The 14,756-nt window shown below is 32.6% G+C and overlaps 1 pseudogene; it reads right to left on the reverse strand.

Annotated features, from left to right (window-relative positions):
• Window positions 1-11,687: 11,687 nt before the first annotated feature.
• LOC107518786 lies at window positions 11,688-12,623 on the reverse strand (annotated as a pseudogene).
• Window positions 12,624-14,756: the final 2,133 nt, after the last annotated feature.

The following is a 14,756-nucleotide window of genomic DNA, read 5'->3' on the forward strand; positions in this document are numbered from 1 at the left end:
ATTTCATTTCTGCTTTCCTCTACACCAAGTAAAGTAAGATCTTCGAAATACTTTTCTCTCCTTCTCACCTCTTCTCTCCATTTAAATTAAATCAGTTTCTTTTTATCTTCCTGAAAATTCTATTTGTCATATTATGCCTCCTGACTTTATCTTCCTTTTTTTTTTCTTCATGATTTCCATCTCATTATTTTTACCTTATGTGCTTTAAGATATCCATTGTACCTAACCTTCCAGCCTCAAATTTGGATTTGAAGAATAATCATCCTGTTTAAACTCATATGCATTTTTCAGCTTCAAGGGATCTTGTTTATATTACTCATGAATTCCTTTACATCCTATTTTTTAAATTGAAATTAACATCTACTTCTTTCATCAGACCTGTAGCCAATATCCACGTAATATCATGTTTACCTAATATGTGCTTTATACACATAAATTATAATATTTGAGGTGAAATTTAAGAGATCATTTATATCAACCATTTCATTCCAAGATTCATTCAATAGATCCAGGCTAGTATGATATTTTTCATTCCCTAATCTCTCCAAGGATGTAAATACCACCTAGTACATAGAGTTAAACTCCTTGTTAAGTGTTGTTGGAATAATAACCTGACCATAAAAAAGTGCCTAAAAATCTGTCAAGTAAAATCATGCCATTGGGGTTAGAAGTAAACCATAACTCGCAATAACAACGTATTTTCTTATTGCTTTGTTATAAAGTGATTAAAGAAAAACTGACTTAGAAGTTTGATTTTCTTTTTATAGCTTCAAACTTAGAATTCGTTTCATCCCAAATACTTTCTAGCACAGTAAAAGCTGATCTTGAAGAAAAGTAAAATTTTCTCTACAAGACAACAAAGAACTAGAATTTAAAAATAAAAATCCAATTAAGATGTACAAATTGCTAAATATAAAAACAGTCATGAGGGTGTAAAGTACAGAATAGAGAAAAGAATCAATAATATTGTAAAAACTATATATGATGTCAGATGGATACTAAACTTATCAGGGTGATTAGTTCATGACTAAATACATAGTGTAAAATTTAACATTAAAAACATGCAAATGTGGAAATTCTAAAACCTGCTGTGGGCATCCTGTCGAGGATTTCATAAGTGGTTTTCTTCACTTCTTTTAAAATCCTCAGGCATAATTTACTTAGGATGATTATTTAGGATCATTTACCTCTGCTAAATCCTCAGTATAGATGGAAATTACTATTCACCAGACATTGATCTTTTATACACAAGTGAAAAATACCAAAGGAGCTGTAAACTAAATCCACAGGTCAGTGATTTTTTAACCTTTTCTAACTATTATACTTCTCCTTAATCTTACAATATCCAGAATAAACAAACACTTTTTATTATTAATGGCATCTCTTTTCTCAATGCTTTTTAACATATTAGTAGTTCTCTGATCCTCATCACCATCTACACATTATTTATAGTTCCTTAATGTGTTAATGAATCTTGGTGATAAAACTTAAAAAGAGTCTATCGAATTATAAATATGTAATTATTTCTTGAATTTTACGGATCATGCATCTGTAAATTCTCTTCTCATGTTGGCTTTAGAAAACATTAATATTATATTAATATCATAAAAATATTAATTTTATGTATTATTGCTGTAGTATATCCCTTGAAAATAAAGATACTGTATGTTAGAATATCATTAGTCTTCATGATTAGCCATATGAGTTATAAACTCATCTGAATTGAGAATATTCCTTTTCTCTCACATAATTGCAACTAAGACAATTACTTTAATTTCTGTCTTGCCATAATTGCTGCTATGTTTTTTATCTTGGTTTAGTAATCATTTCTTAAAAGATCTAAATACCAAAATTTAAAACATTAATTTGCTTTTTTCCTAACATTTACAGCCTCTAAAATACTTTCATATCTTTTGTTGTACAATAGCTCGGGAAGAGTGTAGGAAAGATATTTATATTTTACAGATTAGAAAATAAGTACTCAAAGAGACCAAATAAACTGCCTAATTTTGCACAGCTATGTGTAAGTTTATACCCAATTCTTGCAAAAACTGTAGACATGCAAGCAAATGTAAAAAGTACCTGAAGAAAATGTTGAAATTTTAACAGTTGCTATCTTTCTATGAAGAGGCTGTGGGTGATTTTTTTCTCTCTTCTTTATACTTTTATAAACTTTTTATTTTACACATGATTTCACATTAAAGAAAAATATTAATTTACATATTAGATTAAAATACAAGTTGACTTCAGAGTACAGGCTTTCTTCACTACACTACTCTGTAAGTCACTGACAACTTAAAGTCAAAAATAACTTCAAGGCTATGATGAATTAGCTTTTACTACCAAGGTAACCCTCATACTGTTCTGGGATTATCCAAAGATGACCACTTCCTTCCCCAGATGTAGTCTCGTCTAAATTCCTAGCTTCCAGAATTATCCTTTCCAGACCCTTTTCAATTAAACTATTTCATGTTGAGCCACTTCTACATGAAATATTAGGAAGAAATCAATGCAGATACTTGAGTTTATATAAATTAAACTCTCATATTTTTTATTTTAGTTATAGATGTCCCTAACTATTGCATGCTTCTGGGCTATAACTCTCTCACTTTCAATCTGCCTTTCTTGCACACCAGGAAGAAACATCAAAAAATTGACACTCAATCTCTGAAATGTTGCCTATACCTGATCTTAGTTCCCTATGGTGAAGTTTTCACATCAGAATTGTAGCTTACTATATCCCACTGTCTGCTTCATCTGTGTTGGGTCAGAAAACAACACAGGTGAATCTTCTCTGAGACCTTGAAATGGTTCACACTCAAAGATGAAACTGTCATTAATCCTATTTGCAAAGGAAGGCAATAAGAACCAGAACTCTTTCTTACCTGAGTTAGACCAAAAAGAATCTACGCTCCTCAGACAGTAGATCAATTCCCTCCAAATTCTATGAGAAGATAGAAAGCTGCCATCATACGAGAGATATAATTTCTAAAAGAGAAAAAATAAGGATTAGTTTGATGGATGCTGAGAACCAAATGACAGAAATTGGGAATTATAAAACACAGAAACTGAAAACATTACTTAGGAATTTATCTACCATGAAAAACTAAAAGGAAATACAGAATAAGGGACTATAAGGGAATACGAAATAGAAAAGATGAAAATATCATGCTGTTTCCTCCTCCTGGAGCACCCCTATTCTGAGCCAAATTCCACCCTTCGTTCATAATCCAGCTTAGTGTTGTCTCCTCCAAAAACATCTTCCCCAATACCCTGAACAAAAGCCAGAGCTTACTCCTCTTCATGCCTTGTTCAGAATACATATGTAACAATTATGTTGAATAACAATTAAACTGTAGACTAGGTTAAAAACAGAAATAATTACTGAGCAATCATTGGAGAAAAACTGATGGGCAAGGTGGATTAATCTTCAGTCTGTTAAACAGTAAAACATTTGTTTAACATATGTTTTACACGATAGTACTTGAAGTAGAAACATTTTTCTAGGTTCAGGGGAAGATGGCTTCACATTCTTACTGAGATTGTAAACTTTTCCAAAACAAAGAGCTTAATATTGTTTTTCTAAAGTAAAAATGATTCTAATTAGCAACTTGAATATTAGTGACCAAATGATGGGGCTGAGTCTTGGGAACAGCCAGCCTTCCCTTGATTGGATTTTCCTGAGAATTATACCATAGAGTCCATACTGATTTTCACCCAGGGAATAAAAAGGACGAAAGAAAAGTATCTCTGGGTACCAGATTTAATGGTGCCTTAGATGGATGCACAGAAATATTTTTGCTTTAAAATGAGTCAATAGAAGTAACTGAAAATCCAATACTTTTAGAATGCTTGAGATGCAGCTGGAAGGAGAAAGAGTATTACTACTCTACCGTAGTACTAACTAAAGATTTCATGACAAAAACACTCTCTTCAATGAGAATAAAGAGATAACAGAAAATAAGAAACCACAAAACATAAAGTTATCTCTTACTTCAGCAATTTTGGCTTTCTAGATTCTTTACAGTCCCACAAAGCCCAAAACCCAGAACCTAGACAACAGAAATATTTTATTAAAGTACTGTCAAGTTATAAGGTATTAATTACTAGAGTATATGATAAATTATTATGTCAGAAAGTTTTAAAACAAATATACATTTTCCAGAAAAAGACTTATTTGACCACATGTAATAAAAGGAGTTCTTAAACTTTTCTTTCATAATCTTATGATCTTTTTCTCTGCTTCTATTATTAATATTATTCTTCAAGTATTATTGCCTTGTATTAACTCTTTAAAAGAATTATTGGTTCCAACACCACCACCACACCTTGCCATAACCTAATCTATAAAGGCAAGCAAACAATGCAGAACATGTAGTCAATATTTAATAAATATTTGTTTTTAAATGTTTGAATAATTATTTCCAATATTGTTTAAAATAATTTTTACAATCAATCGGTATATCCAAATGGTTCATTCCTCACAGGCACAGCCTCAACAGCTATTATAAGAATTCAATGAAGTTAAGCTTTTGTCTGAGCTCTACATATTCGTAGAGAATGTCGAAATAGATTTAAAATCCATATATGTGGTACTTACAAGACACATATCTAAAAACATAAGGATACAGAAAAGGTGAAAGTAAAGTAATAAGAAATTTATGTACCAAGAATCATACTAGCATGGCTATATTTATGTCAGAAAACATATGTTAAGGCATTAGTATGACTGAGCAGAGTATGACTGCATTTAAAAAAAAAAAAGTCAGTTCACCAGAAACATTTCAAACTTATATGAATTAATATAATAGTTTTAAACTATACAAAGCAAAAATGGATTGAATACAACATTTTCCAACATAATGGAAAACCGGTACATTTCTTATACCATCTATAGATCAAGTAGACAATAAAATAGCAATACTATTGGCTGGAACAATTATGAGCAATATTAACAACTGAAGAAACAACCACAATCTAATTGAAATATATGGAACTCCATCCCCAACAATTAAAGAATACACATTTTTTTTTCCAAACACACATGGTACAATTACAGAAACTGACCAAGTAAGAAAACATAAGTCTTACAACATTTCAAAGAATCGATATCAGGTAGACCTTACTCTGACCATAATACTACCAAGTTTTAAGTTTATAAAAGATTTTTCTCTAAGTCTTATACACTTTTAAATTTTAAAACTTCTGAATAATATTCGTTTCAGTGAAAAGTTTTGGAAATTTAAAAATACTTAGAATGGAATTTGTGGGGTATGAAAGCCAACATGTACTTCAGTGGAAATGCATATATGAGAAAAGAAGAAAGTGAAAAAATTAAATATTTAACTTTTCAACATAAGAAGTTAAAAATGAATAAGAGATGGTAGAATGAATAAGAGCAAAAATCAAAGATTCTGAAAATAAACATAAAGTAAATAAGAACAACAAAGCCAGAAGCTGGTTCTTTAAAAAGACTAATAATAAGACAATCTTCTTGTTAACTTGATCAAGCAAAACAAAAGCATATATTGGTACGTCTTCTTTGAAAACAAGTCTGTTCAAGTCCTTTGTCCATTTTTTTAATTGGGTTATTTGGTTTTGCGCTATTGAATTATTTGAGTTCCTTATATATTTTGGAAATGAACCTCTTATCAGATATGTATGTGGTTTGTAAATATTTTCTTTCATTTCATAAGTTGCCTTTTCACTCCGTTGATTGTTTCCTTTGCTGTGCAGAACTTTTTAGTCTGATGTAGTCCCACTTGTTTATTTTTGCTTTTGTTATCTGTGCTTTTGGTGTTATATCCAAGAAATCATTGCCAAGACCGATGTCAAGATTTTCCCCTATGTTTTCTCCTAGGAGTTTAATAGTTTCAGATTTATATTTAAATCTCTATCCATTTCAAATTTATGTTTGGGTATGGTGTGAGTTAGGGATTCAACTTCACTTTTTATTGATATTGATAGCATGTTGGTATTTAGTTTTCCCAACAGCACTTGTTAAAGAGACTTCCTTTCCTCATTGTGTATTCATGGCATTTTTGTGAAAGATCAGTTGACCATATATGCATGGGTTTATTTCTGGGCTCTCTATTCTGTACCGTTGGTCTATATGTCTGTCTATATACCAATACCATACTGTTTTAATTACTGTAGTTTTGCAATGTAATTTGAAATCTAGGAGCGTGATTCTTCCAACTTTGTTCTTTCTTCTTTCTCAAGATCACACAAATGGCCAATAGGTATATGAAAACACGTTCAATTATCAGGGAAACGCAAATTAAAACTATAATGAGATACAATCTCACATCTGTTAGGGTGGCTTTTTTTTTTTTAAGATGAAAAATGTTGGCGAGGATATGGAGAAATTGGAGCCCTTGCGCATTATAGGTGAGACCATATATTGGTACAGCCATTATGGAAAACAGTATGGAGGTTCCTTAAAAAGTTAAAAATAGAATTACCTTATGACCCAGTAATTCCACCTCTGGGTATTTTATCTGAAGAAATCTAAAACATTAATTCGAAAAGATATATGCACCTCTACGTGCACTGCAGAGCTATTTTCAATAGCCAAGATATGGAAGCAACCTAAGTGTCCATCAATAGATGATTGGCTAAAAAAGAAGTGGTGTATATATACAGTAGAATATTATTTTGCCATAAAAAAGAATTAAATCTTACCATTTGCAGCAACATGAATGAACCTGGAAGATATTATGCTAAATGAAATATTTCAAAAGAGAAAGAAAAATACCATACGATCTCACTTGTATGTGGAATCTAAAGAACAAAATAAAAACAAACAAACAAAACCAACAAAAAGATTCATAAACACAGAGAACAAACTGATAACTGCCAGATGAGAGGAGAGTCGGGAAAATGGGTAGAAAAGGCAAAGGGATTAAGTACAAATTGGTAGTTACAAAATCATCAAGGGGATGTAAAATACAGCATAGGGGATATAGTTGATAATATTGAAATAACTATGTATAGTGCCAGGTGGGTACTAGACTAATCAGAGAGGGCCACTTTGTAAATTACATAAATGTTTAACTATTATGATGTACACCTAAAACTAATACAAAATAATATTGAATGTCAACTGTAATTGAAAATAAATTTATAAGTAAATAAATAAATACAAAATAATAAAATGAAATAGTCAAACTTATTAAAGCAGAGAATATAATAGTGGTTTCCAGGGGCTGGGAAATAGGGAGTTGATCTCCAATGGACATAAAATTTTAGTTATGCTAGATAAATAAGTTCTAGAGATCTACTGTACAACATAGTTAAATATATGGTATTGTATGCTTCAAGTTTTGTTAAAAGGCTAGATCTCATGTTAAGTGTTCTTACCATTAGAATAAATAGTAAATCTAAGGGACACAAGGAAACTTTGGGAGGTGTTGCATATGCTTATTACTTTGATTGTGGTAATGGTATCATGGGTGTTTGCACGTATCCAAATGCATAAAATTGTACAAATTAAATAAGCTCAGTTCTTTGTATATCAATTATACTTCCATAAAATGGTATAAATAGATAGATGATAGATGATAGGTAGGTAAACAATAGATAGATAATAGAAGATACATAGATGATAGATAGATAGATAGATAGATAGATAGATAGATAATAGATAGATATAGATAAATGATAGACAGAGCTCCACAAAATAGACAGAGCTCCACAAAATATACAGAGAGAGGGAGAAGGACAGAGACAGAGTCAAGAAGGAAATATATCTACATGGCATAGATATATCATTTTAAAAATAATAACAACTATAAAAAAAACATTGTGCAATAAATTTTAAAACTGAAATGATGAAATGGACAAATTCTTTAAAGATATATATATTCATTTCTAATGAGTTCTGATAAATTATATATATAGTAAAGAAGTATGTATATAAACTTTATAAATGATCAAAATTAAACAACATATTTGGATATGTTGCTTATGGATATATACTTCTTTAATAAAATTATTTTTCAAAAAAGCAAACTAAGCATAAACAAAAAAATCGAGAATAGTGATTACTTCTGGATGGAAGGCAGGGTAAAGGGATAGAGGATGGGAAAGTAGATGCAATGATAAATAGGCTCATAGGTATTTATCTTATTATACTTTTTAACTCAAATATGTGTTACACATTTTATAAATATGTAATATTTTATATAAAAAAGTAGAAAATTTTAAAATATATCAGTATGCCACATCCAGCTAGCGGTAAATCCTGCCACATCCAGTGTGGCCCTGGAAAATAAACCTGAGTGGGAATGGCAGGAGATGAGAAAAGAAAGAAGACAGAAAGCAGGGATCAGGAGGTCCGCTGCCCACTGATGATAGACAATGGCCCAGTTTATTTTTTGCAAGCTGCTTTTATACAGAAACATACAATTGCTGACTTCTGCAGTTTCATAGCAACATTGTTTCTTCTACTTTCTCCAAGACCACATTTTCTTATGGCCTTCAGCCTATCTATCTGCAGCGGCTCTATTTGTACTATCTTGTTCTCAGTATAAATTTGTGGAGGCGAAGAAAACCTTGGTTGCCTTCCTAGTCTGCAAAGACCTTGTCAGGTTACAAACCGCTCTCCACATCAGTAGTTAAAATTTTTTATCTTTTTTTCTTTTCCTCTTTTATCTTTTTCAAATTAATTGTATATCTATTGTTTGCAAAGATGGAACTCTAATTCACTGCCAGTGATGGAATTTTAAATAGACCCAACCATTGTAGAAAGCACTTTTGCAATAGTAATTAAGCCTTACCAATACATTTTGGCAATTCCATTTATATTAAGTTGTCATTAAAAGTAAACAAAGCCACGTACATAGAAAAAGGTATGTCAAGATCTTTCATAGCAGAGCTATTGATAACCAACTTAATTGAACAATAAAAATAACTTAAATGTCAGCAATGAAGTACTGACTAAAGTTATACGGCTATATCCATACAGTAAATTACCAGATAGCCACCAAGAACTAACTACATGCTAGAGGTAGATTTATCAGCATGTAAAAACTTACATATCATAGGTTAAGTGACCAATATAGTAAATAAATAATTTACATATCATTATTAAATAAATTATAGAATAATGTGATCCAATTTTGTATAATTTTTTAAAGGCATAAAGGAAAATCCTAAAAGAAATAACAAAATATTGACGGTTATATTTGAGTGAAATTATTTTCAGTGATTTTTTTTCTTTTTTTCATTGTGGTTAATATATTTAACCTACAAATGTACTTTAGACTCCACTATTTTGTTATTCTGAATAAGTCTATTTTAACATTTGTGCTAAATATACTAGATTTTTCCCATTCCTTTCCATTCCTTTTGATTTGAAAGAAGAGTCATTTCTTTCTCTCAGCTTTTATTTATACTGCTCTTTGGACAAAAACTAATAGTGACTTCCCACTATAGGTCAGCCACCCTCTAGGTACAAAGAACAAAAAATCATGTTTTCTGCTCTATAGACCTTTTTCTTCTTGGTGAGGGAAACAAAAAATAATTACCAAAACAATCTTTCGAATAGAGATAAAGTTGTACAGACATTAAACAAAGCATATGACTGAAGTAGAAAGACAAAAGGGAGCTTCTTTAAGTAGAAAGTTTTTTCTTGAAGTTGAAAACCCTAAAGGTGAAACCTGAATGATGAGAAGGAGCTAGCCCTGCATTTACCCAGACAAATCATTCTGCAGGTGGAGAAAAGGGCCAGTGTATAGGTCTCAGGCCAAGAGCTTTATGTAGTCAAGTAACAGAAAGTCCGAAATGTTTAATAGTGAAAAGAGATCAATGATGCTGGCAGAATCAAATCTTTTCAGGCTTTGGGGACCCTGGTTATGCAGTGAGGTAAAATAGGCATCCATTTCCTCTCATGATGTGGCATCAACCTGCCTTCAGTCTCCAGACCTTTCCATGAGTTCTTCTCCTCTTCAGGGCGTATACTTACCTCAGAAGACAGGTCAGTGTGGGCGTTAGCTCCATTCCATAGCATTCACAAATTCACAAATCTCCTCTATTCAAACCCTTTTGTTGAGTCTGCCCACCCTACCACACATCTTTTACTTACTTGCAGTAATTTTTTTGCCTCAGCAACTCACTGTCCCTTCTTACAATTGAGTTGTACAGTTCTAATATGATTTTCTACAATTCCTGGCACAGGCTTGAGAACATAATGAGTATTCAATACCTTTTTAATTAAATTTCTATTTATATAAATTGTTATAACTAGTCAGCTTGGTAACTTCTTCCAGCACATTAAAAAACACCAAAGATAACAAAAACAATCTTCATAAAACTACTGCATAGCATCCAAAAAGACGATTTGAATATAAGAGAAGAGAAAGAACATGTAGAAAATAAATTGAATTGTAGCATTTTGAAGTCTCTATATATGAGGAATTTTATCACTTAAAATATTTTAGTCCTGTAAGAAAAAAAAGCAAGTTATTGATCAAATTCTGATTAATGGAGTTAGAAAGGAAAATGACAATTTGTAGACAATATAGAAGACCACCAAACCAAGGAGTGGTTTATTTAATTTTATTGAACAAGTAGTTATATAACACAACAAACCAAGAATTGTTTAAAGCATTTTATAAATATTAATTCTGTCAATCCTTATGCCTTATGAGGAAGGTACATTTAGCCGTAAGGAACTGCCATTTTTGTAAGTCAAAAATAGTCAGATATCACAAATTTCAGATGATTCAACTTATCTCCATCTTACAGATGGCAGAATTTAGGCACAGAGAGGTTAAGCAATTTGTATCTTAGTAAAAAGCAAAGGTACGATGTGAAGTCAGGCATTCTGGCTCAAGAGTCTGTACTTATAATCATGTCACTGAAAAAAAAAAAGTTTACCTCACTGAAGAATGATTGCTAGTTTCAATATAATTAAGGCAAGGATTAGCACAATCTGGGAAAGAATTATTAAATAGGTCATGGTCTTTGCTCATTACTTGGCCCGGAATTGTTCAAATCCCTTGATAGTACAGCAACACGGCTTTTGAAATAACTGGAGGCTTACTTCATAGTTACCACATGCACAGCTGAGAGGTTTAGGAAGCCATAACCCAGTGATCTAATTTCAGGCTGATAATGTGATTTTTTAAAAAAATCAAAAATAATTCAAAATAATTTTAGCTCTTCGCTTTCATTTACTGAAGGACAATATATATTGAAGGATAAAGAGACACACAACTACATCTCTTTAAAATTCCCTTTTAATCTCTTATCTGTTTTCTTCACAAACTCACTACACACCTGAAAGAAAAACTATTCCTAATAATCGCAAATTTTATCATGTTCCAAAGCACTTTTCTTCAGATTCTGCATCACGAACCCCCCAAACCAATCGGACAATGGAGGATACTCCTTAGAACAGAGTAGGAAAAGAGATATAAAAGGCCAGTTCAGAATCCTCTTTATCAAGGAGGGGCAAAAAGATGGAAATGATCCTATATTAATATTTTCTATTCCATAACATTGCATAAGAAAAAAGAATACCATATCCTCCATGGTTATGACAGGAAACCTATTAAGAAAATCCTGGACATTAGTAATTTAACTAGCAACTAAAGCATTCATGGGGCTGTTTCCTTGGATTCATGTCTGTAGCATGGGCAGGAAATGTTAGAGATGTTTGTCTTTCTTGATATCTAAATCACTTAAAATAACTTTCTGAAACTCAACATCTGACTGAATATTCTCATTGCCACCTTCATCTCTTTATTCTTAAAAGTGTAAATGACAGGATTCAGAAATGGAGTGATAATTACATCAAAAATAGCAAGGAATTTATCCACTGGCACTGTGGGAAATGGTCATGCGTACACAAAAATACATGAACCAATAAATAAGACTACCACTGTAATGTGAGCTGACAGTGTAGAGAGGGACTTAGACAAGCCACCTGAAGAATGTTGCCAAACAGTGAACAAAATGAAGATATAGTAGATAATCAAAATTTAAAAAATTTCCAGGGAGATGAAACCACTACTGGAAGTGACCATGAGCTCCAATCTGTAAGTGTCTGTGCAGGCAAGCCTAATAAATTGAGGAAGGTCACAGTAAAAGCTGTCCACTTTAGTGGGGCCACACAATGGTAAGTTTACAATGAATACAAGCTGAATCAACGAGTGGATGATTCCAATGATCCAGGCAGCCACCAAGAGTAAAATACAAGTTCTGAAGTTCACTATAATCAGATAGTGCAGAGGCCTACATATAGCAACATAATGGTCAAAGGCCATGGCAATGAGCAGAACCATCTCAGTTCCTCCAATAACATGAATAAATCATATATGAGCAATGAAGCCTTGGAAAGAAATTACTTTCCTCTCCTTGAAAAGATCAGAAATCATCTTTGGAGTTGCAATGGAGGAAATCTACATGTCAAAAAAGGAGAGGTTGGCCAGCAGAAAGTACATGGGGGAATGTAAATGGGAGTCAGAGATCACTGTGATCACAATGAGGAGGTTTCCTAAAATACCTATTACATAGAACACAGAGAAAACTAGAATGAGGACTAGTTGCATCTCCAAAGAACTGGTGAGTCCCACCAACACAATCTCAGCCACCACCAACTGATTTCCTAACCCCATCGTCTCAGTCAGTTTGGGTTCCAAATTTGCCTGAAAGAATAGGAAAAATAAGAAATTGGAATTACTGGCCATATCAGACAAGGTTGCATTAGAGAAGCAGAACCACTAGGAGATAATATACTAAGGGATTTGTGACAGCGACTTAATCTTACATAATCATGGAAGCTGATTCAGTAGTCTCTGTAAGGCTGTCGCCTTTACATCCGATGCTGTAATCTGAAGACCATAAGACAGGCAGTCAAGAAGGAAAGATCAATGTAAAATGAGGGCAAGTAAAAATGAACTGGAACCCACAAGCAAGAGCTAAAGCTGCAATGACAGACTAAAACCAGTGTCAGTGCTCACTGCCTCTTGATGATATGGATGTAATGCAGAAACCGGGGCTTTTCACCACAGACCTAAACACACATCTGGACCTCAAGTCAGAGAAGCTAAAGAAGGATCCCAGAAAAAGCTGTGGCAGTTGCAGTCTCAGCCACTGCCTCACACCAAAGAGATAAGCCAGCAGAGAAGTAGCAATGTGTATAAACTACAAATATGGATGCTGCTTTACTTCTGCCCTTGAAATATTATTGCAAAAGAACCTCTCATGTAACACATCCTAGCTAAAGCATATAGAAAAAGGAACTCTGGGGGATGTAGATCAATATAGTGAAGCTGACATAATACCAAGCCACCACACTGGCTATTTAAAAGAACAAAAATTAAATATTACCTCTTTTCATTTGGTCACACATGATCATAGTGGTGCTTAACTCGATTTGACAAAGGCTCTAAACTAACTGTTCCTATTCTCGCTCCATCTCCCACCAACTGTCTTTGTTATGACTGACTCTCTTTAAAAATTTCACCATGGGGTCTTCTCTGACATCAGGAAGGCACCTCAACTAAGAAATGTAAGAATCTCAACACAGTTTAGGGATGAAAAGAAAACAGAAGTGCTGAGTAGTATATGGCAACAAATTGTTGATTCTGTTAGCCCACAGGGACTTCAAAATATTAGAGAGTTTGGAGGCTGACCTTTCTCCCTGTACCAGGTATTTCGAGAACTTTCTAGGATCAAGAACTAGCTATAGACAATTTGGGCATCTCTACGATGATTTAAAACACAATGTCAGAAGTGAGACTCATTTTAGGCCACCTTATAAATATTCCAAATAGACTTCCACATATGAAACAAATCACAAAGCTGATTTTATTTCTAATTCTTAATCCAAAACGAATTCTAAAATTTGTGAAAGCTGATCTAAGTTTTAAATTAACAGGCTAGAGTACTCAGAAATTTATATAATTACTGAATTTTTTCAATAAAAGCTTGTTTGTTAGCCATTGGACATCCAGGAGTTTCCAGGGACCCCACAAAAAATATTTTAATAACAGAATATATTTGTGTTTACCAAGGTGCCTACTGGTAGAAGAAACTCAGTAAGTATTATTTGGTGGATAGTTGGATGGTCAAATTATTTGATGAATACATGAATGTATGAATGAATAAATAAATTTTATTTGGCCAGTTGAGATTTCAAAGTTAACCCAAAATCATTTTCTTTCATCAAATTGACTCCCCAAGTTCATTTCTCTTTCTAAAGGAACCTACTCTCATTCTTTGAAATTTTATATTTCTTGTGTGGCAATCATTTACTTCAGCATGTCTAATACACCTTCTAAAACAGGTTTAGAGTTATATAATTTCAACTAAAACATAATTGCAATAGATTTAAGAACAAACATCAACAACTATATTCAAAACGGTATCTGCTCTGGGTAGAGTGTTGTGGTTGGTGAAAAAACAGAAAAACATAAAGTAAGATTCCTAATTACAAGGTCCTTAAAATCTGAGGGAATAAGTCAAAATAGACAATAATACAAATGGAACATATTAAGGGTCAAATTTGTGGTTTAGAAACGCATAGAAGCAAGAATTGCACTGAATTATTGATTCTTAGGGAGTAGAAACTCCCTCTATAAAATTCTGTCAATCATCATCCACACTCTCTATGAACATTTCATTGACAGACAATAATCTAGCTCCTGAAGCAATTTATTCTATTGTTGGACATCAGTAACTATTATGAAGCTCTTCTATTTAATGAGAAAAAATCTGCTTTCTATAACTTCTATCTGGTTCCAGTC

This window comes from Rousettus aegyptiacus, unplaced genomic scaffold (assembly GCF_014176215.1).
Source record: "Rousettus aegyptiacus isolate mRouAeg1 unplaced genomic scaffold, mRouAeg1.p scaffold_m13_p_3, whole genome shotgun sequence".
Lineage (NCBI taxonomy): Eukaryota > Metazoa > Chordata > Mammalia > Chiroptera > Pteropodidae > Rousettus > Rousettus aegyptiacus.